Source organism: Erpetoichthys calabaricus, chromosome 6, assembly GCF_900747795.2.
Source record: "Erpetoichthys calabaricus chromosome 6, fErpCal1.3, whole genome shotgun sequence".
Classification (NCBI taxonomy): domain Eukaryota; kingdom Metazoa; phylum Chordata; class Cladistia; order Polypteriformes; family Polypteridae; genus Erpetoichthys; species Erpetoichthys calabaricus.
Window position 1 is genome coordinate 135,726,221 of NC_041399.2, and position 7,500 is coordinate 135,733,720.

The window sequence follows — 7,500 nt, forward strand, 5'->3', positions numbered from 1 at the left end:
ATACATATATACATATATATATAAATACATACATACATATATACATACATAGTATATATACATATATATATACATATATACTACATATATACATACATATATATACATATACATACATACATATATATTACATACATATATATATTATATATATATATACATACAATATATATATATACTATACATACATACATATATATATATATATATCATACATACATATATATATATATATATATACACATATATATATATATACAACATACATACATACAAATATATATATAAATATATACATATACATACATACATACATATATAATACATACATATATATATATATATGATATATATATATATATATATAATATATATATATTATTATATACAGTGCATCCGGAAAGTATTCACAGCGCATCACTTTTTCCACATTTTGTTACGTTACAGCCTTATTCCAAAATGGATTAAATTCATTTTTTTCCTCAGAATTCTACACACAACACCCCATAATGACAAGGTGAAAAACGTTTGCTTCAGATTTTTGCCAATTTCTTAAAAAATTAAAAAATTGAGAAAGCACATGTACATAAGTATTCACAGCCTTTGCCATGAAGCTCAAAATTGAGCTCAGGTGCATCCTGTTTCCCCTGATCATCCTTGAGATGTTTCTGCAGCTTAATTGGAGTGGTTAATTGGTTGTGTGCCTTTCCAAATCATGTCCAATCAACTGAATTTACCACAGGTGGACTCCAATTTTATATATATATATATATATATATATATATATATATATATATATATATATATATATATACACACACACACACAGTATTTATGGTTGAAAATAGTTTACTGTCAAATAATGCAAAGAGTACGCGACTCATCAGGCGTACACACTCACTGCACCCCCCTTTGGGGAATCGAACCTCTAACGCTGCGCCATAGCGTGTGGTTCGTTCATTTGACAGCATGTAGATCGGGGTAATTTGGGATAATTGGGGCAGAATTAGGGCGAAACACGCGTTGCGTACTCTTTGCATTATTTGACAGTAAACTGTTTTCAACCATTCTATGATCTACTTCTCGCAACTGAAATAGGGCACCGTGGCGGATGTTAGCCGACTTGCTGAACAACCACAAGCGTTACCTGGTAGGTAACCACCCATACAATCAGGTTGTGATTCAGACTACGAATGGCATGAATGTAATTACCCCGATCTACATGCTGTCAAATGAAAGAACCACACGCAGTGGCGCAACGTTAGAGCCTTCGCCTCTAGCGCTGATGTCCGAGGTTCAATTCCTCGAGAAGGGGGTGCAGTGAGTGTGTACGCCTGATGAGCAAGAATTAGGGCGAAACACGTGTCGCATACTCTTTGCATTATTTGACAATAAACTATTTTCAACCATTTTATGATCTGCTTCTTGCAACTGAAAGAGGGCACCGTGGCGGATGTTAGCCGATTTGCTGACCAACCACAAGCGTTACCTGGTAGGTAACTACCCATACAATCAGATTATGATTCAGACTATGAATGCCATGAAAAAAAAATATATATATATATATATACACTTACACACACACACACATATATACTGTATATACAAATACAGTATATATATATTGAATTAATTAATTAATTTATATATATATTGAATTAAGGTCCTATATAGACACCTGACATGGCACAGATTCACACTGAGGTATGTGTCAAACTTAAGTAGAACATGTTCATAATAAATAAAATGTTACGACCTGTACCCAAAACCACCTAATTTTGCTATATATTGCCTTTGATTCTTGTATGTCTAAGCATTATCCTCTGATGAAGGCTCCCGGTAGGGGCTGAAAGCTCAGGAGTAAAAACTACTTTATGATACATCATTCATTTTTCTCCCTTTGTGGATCTCCAGCTGCTAATATGCAAACCGCATCACAGACCTTCGCTTCCATTATTTTGTGTGTGTGCATGTGCGTGTGTGTAGGGCAGCACGGTGGCACAGTGGGTAGCGCTGCTGCCTTGCAGTAAGGGGACCCGGGTTCGCTTCCCGGGTCCTCCCTGTATGGAGTATGCATGTTCTCCCCGTGTCTACATGGGTTTCCTCCAGGTACTCTGGTTTCCTCCCACAGTCCAAAGACATGAAGGTTAGGTGCATTGGCAATTCTAAATTGTCCCTAGTGTGTGCTTGGTGTGTGGGTGGGTGTGTGTGTGTGTGTGTGTGTGTGTGAGCACGCCCTGCGGTGGGCTGGCGCCCTGCCCGGGGTTTGTTTCCTGCCTTGCGCCCTGTGTTGGCTGGGATTGGCTCCAGCAGACCCCGTGACCCTGTAGTTAGGATATAGCGGGTTGGATAACGGATGGATGGATGTATGTGTATATATATTATTTATTTTGTGAAAGAAATGGCAGATGAGGTGAAGCACAAGCATTTGGAGCTTTAAACTTCTGTTCTTTCCAACAACACCTGGAGAAGATAATGGCAGGGGCATTGAGATTACAGTTGGCAATAATAATAATAATAATAAAAAGAATTATTCTGGGAAAGTTAGTAAAATAGTGAGACCACAGCCATTTTTATTTTTGCTTTGTTTTAAAAACAATTTTCAAAATACAATTTTACTGGTGATAACTGAAAAGTCTGATGCTGTTTGTTGTTGTTGTTTAACAGCCAATATGGGTATTCTGCTAATGCTACTAGGCACAAACTTTGTTTCATGTTCAAAATTAGTGAAAATATTGTAATAATTTACCATTAATGCTATGTGTATAAGGTGTATGTGAAACAAATAAATGAAATATCCAAAATACTTCTGGTCCCAGGCATTTCAGATTAGGGATGCTCATTTTGTTTGTTCCAACAGATTCAACTTTCATTTATGCGAACATAAAAGTTTTTTAAGCTTGTATTTATATTGTATACTACATGTGATGTAAGACAAGGCCCAAAATTAAACTAGAAACAAACTTTTAAAGAAGATAAATTAGGGTAAAGCAGAAAATCTTTGATATCTATGTTCTAGCCAGAATTACTGAATCATTGGTAACTGAAGGGAAAGAGGGAAGTATGGATACAAATGGAACTGTACTGTTAGACTCATTTTTGTAAATAAAATTTTTGAAAAAGTGATAGAAAGTGCATCCACCAAACTCTATTACTTCCTTGCTGACTGTCTCTCACTGAGTTAACATTTCAGTTCTGTCATGTGGGAATTAATCAATCTTTGGGTTTTTCTTTCTGGACCAAGCCTTCTGGATACAGCTGAAAAGCCAACACCACAGACTAGAAATTTCACCATGCTCCTGTTGTATCAGAGACTTGTTCTGATGATGTACTGCCTAACTCAGCCATATGGTATTTCTTTCCATAAGTTAAGTCAGCAGTTAGTTTGAACTTTTAATGTTATTTTTCTTTCATGTTCAACTGTTTGCTGTTATCCACCTGTGTTAAGGTATGTGTATTGTTTTTATGGCTAGCAACAGACAATAAGATAAAAAGAACCTGTTCTCCAGGAACAATTGTTAACCACAAAATGTAAAGGACAGGCAGTTCTTAGTTGCACTGCTTTGTAGACAAGAGCAACACATGGGCAAATTATGTACTCTGTAACTAATACAAATTTTAAATTATTATTAATAAGTTGTACTGAAAGTCTTTCTTTTTAATGACTCACCTTTTTCCCTTTTGTTATTTTCAAACAGGTAGGATTTCTTGGCAGCAATGAGGAAAATCCACACTTTGAGACATGCGCCTTAAAGCTAACTTTGACAATTACTGCAGCACAGTCAGTAATCACAAAAAAAAACCAACAACTTAAAATCCATATGCATTGTTCTGAATACACTGTTGGTCATCTTATGAGAACCAGAAATGTGACAAGAGATTCATTTATAACATTATTTAGTTGCAAAAAATCATAAACTACCATCTATGACTTATTATTGAACAGTAAGAATAATTGAAAATGGGCATTCCTACTATTTTTAATTAATCTAAAAATCAATAAAACACAAATGATTAGAGTGCATACTCTATGTGTAGAAGTACAGTAAATGATTAGAAAATGAAGCAAAGTGAAACTCTTACTTGCATGAACTAATTTCCACTTTATATTTTAACAAACTGATGTATTTCTCACTACTCAAAGTGGTTAGACAAAGGGGAACCACTTCAATCACCACCAATGTGCAGCACCCACCTGGATGATGCGATGGCAGCCATTATTGCTCCAGGATGGTCACCACATATTAGCCATTACAGTGCATCCGGAAAGTATTCACAGCGCATCACTTTTTCCACATTTTGTTACGTTACAGCCTTATTCCAAAATGGATTAAATTCATTTTATTCCTCAGAATTCTACACACAACACCCCATAATGACAATGTGAAAAAAGTTTACTTGAGATTTTTGCAAATTTATTAAAAATAAAAAAATTGAGAAAGCATATCCAAACCCCAGCCCCCCCCCCCCCCCCCCCCCCCCTCCCCCCTTACCAACTATATATTCTGACAGAGTAAGATCTGCCCTTCAAAATCACATTTAGGCCATGGGTTTTCAATATACTATGGATACTTATTAGAGAACAGTAAAAGCAGAGAAAAAGAATCTTAGTTTTATACTACTTCAAAACAATAAAACTACAAAAATTTAATGAAGGTTAATGAATTTGGGAATTTATTCTGCTGCAACATATGTGTATAACATAACTAGTTCTCCAGGTGTAAAGTTTTAAAAGAGAAATGTCTTAGCTTTATTTTGTGTGGTATAACATGAATACTGAGTGAATGATGAAGAAATTATAGCCAGCCTATTCAAAGTAGCAGAAAATGGACGTAAATGAGGCCACTCTTAAAAGAATAAAGCTATGTTGTTAGAAAAAAATATTGTTGTCTTGATAGGTAACTAGTGCAACCTGGTCTAAGAGCAGGGACCAGGCAATCCAAAAAAATTGATAGAAAGGATTAAGTCATAGAATCCTTTTCAATTTTGGGATATTGGATGTTTGGCTATTAAGAAATAATTATAGCTTTGAAGATAAGTTAGGAAGACATCTTTCATCTTTGCATGTGCTACAATATGGAAATATCAAGATTGCTGGAAAATGGCCTGCTGCAGCTTGTGTAATTATTTCCATCTATATAGGCCAATTAAGAACCTAAACAACTGACAGATGTGTCATCTGTTTTATTTACAGTTTGCGGGAATGGAAACTTACAGTGGGGCATTTTCCGTACGTCGCTTAAATCATCCAAGATCAGATGCCTCATCTTGGATGAGTTAATGCTGGTGAAACTCATCCGGGATAAGACGGTTTCTCAAAAGCAGCCATGTAGTAGATTAGTCTAGCTGGATTTAATCATCCGAGATGAATGCGCATGCACGCGGTGATTGAAAAGCCAATATATATTGAGTCTAGAAAACATGATCAGCAAGTCTTTGATAGGCTATAACAAAATGACGAAAGAACGGGTGCATTTTTTCACACAAGCAGAGCAGGACCTTTTATGCAAAGGATATGAAGAATTTCAAGATTTAACACTAGAATTACCAGAGCCTACGAAAAAACTCGTAGATCCAGCCCACCTTAAATCGCTTCTTAAATCCGTTCACACCTCTCCGCCAGAGTCTTTTGTCCTCTAAATGTGCTGATAAAGACACGCTGCCAGCAGTCGGCTATTTCATCCCCCCACCAACTTAGAACATGCACAAACTTTTCCCAGCTCATGCCGTGATTGATTATCTGGGAGTGAAGTGGAGTTTTAGAGTGGAAATAATAGATCGTTATTTGGAACACAGGCATTTCATGTGTGTTCCGTTTCTACAGTAATCTGTGTAAACACATTGTTAAAACAGAAACTTTTTCATATTTTAGTAATAAATGTTAGGCATAAACTATAGAATGTGTAAAGCCTGAGTTCCAAAGTTCAAATAAACACTTTCACAAAAGGTTCAATGATGACACAACAGTTTCCGTGGCGTAGCGCGCTAAGATTTGCTTCTTAGAGCGCAGCAGCTTTGCTGTGCCTCACAGACCTGAGTTTGATTCCCCGCTGGGGATAAAGTGTTGCTTTTTTTTTCTTTTCTTTTTAACCTCAAACGGACATAAAATTTATAAATTGGTATGCACTGTCAGTTAATGAGATCGTTATATTTTTATGTGGGATGCTCCTTTTAAAATATTTTTTTTTAACAATTGAGACTGCAATTAATATGAACAACTGTCCTTATAACGGTTATTTTTAAGATCCATAACACACAGACAGACAGAGCACTGCGTAATAGAGAGACAGACAGGCAGAGATATATAAACAAACAGGGAAGGCACATGTACTGAAAGAAGAAAAAGATCAACATGTGCGTTGTTCCTGCTGCACTGAATAAGCTCACGCGTTCTAACATCACCCCTCCCCCCCGATCTGACTCAGTAACAGCACAAGTACAGACAGTACACACATGCACTTGGTTTGCTCTAAGTCGGTGGGGGGATGGAATAGCCGGCTGCTGGCAGCTTGTCTTTATCAGCACATTTAGAGGACAAAAGACTCTGGCGGAGAGGTGTGAACGGATTTAAGAAGCGATTTAAGGTGGGCCGGATCTACGAGTTTTTTCGTAGGCCCTGGTAATTCTAGTGTTAATATGCACAAGGGGTAACACTGCAAAAGCAGCCCAAACCAGAAAAGACGGCTGGCAAGAAGTGGCCGACAAATTAAACACGTAAGTAGTGTGCATTGTACTTACTGAATGCAGCGTTTCATTTCCTATGAATTAATTATTATTTAATATGTCATAATTCCAGATCAAACGTGAGCACAAGGAGAACATGGTAATAGGTTAAAGTGAAGTACAAGAATATACTTCAAACTGGTAAATATTGGTATATAGCTATTTAAAGAACTGTTGACATAAAGAATCATATATAATATAAAAAACATTAATTTTAAAGCAAATAAGAAGATGACAGACAAGCAAAAAACAGGTGGAGGTCCACGCGGTCCAGATCTAACCCCTGCAAAAGAGTTGGCTCTCCAGCAAAATGCCCATCGCCCTGTTTCTGAGGGCATTCCAGGGGGAAGCTCCTCCTCAGAATCAGTGGCAGGATGCAGTGGTCACTTCATTTCAGGTAAAGGATGGTCATTGCATATATTTGTCCTCAATGTGTGCCATAGGTATGTTCCATATAGCCCTCTTTTTTTGTTGGGTCCGTTGCAGGGAATGTCATATCCCTAGAACCTGTGTCTGACCAACGAGATACTGACGAAGGTCAAATATTTGATGAAGACACCGTGTCTGATTATTCAGATCTGCGTACAATCCTGTGCCCCAATCACATTTGGAAATCCTGGGTAATGAGAATATTAGGCTGATTGTGAGATTCTTTATGGAACTGTGGGTGATTTTGCCTGTGTATTACCTATCTGCAATGGCATGAAACACTTCTCTTATTGTCTGTACACGCAGGTGTCCAGGAAACACTATGAAAACCCGAAGGAAATATTTCAG

General features: G+C 36.9%; 1 protein-coding gene across 5 annotated transcripts in view; it reads right to left on the reverse strand.

Annotated features, from left to right (window-relative positions):
• Positions 1 to 7,500, reverse strand: part of relch (RAB11 binding and LisH domain, coiled-coil and HEAT repeat containing) — a 240,500-nt gene that overhangs the window by 204,312 nt on the left and 28,688 nt on the right. The window lies entirely within an intron of this gene.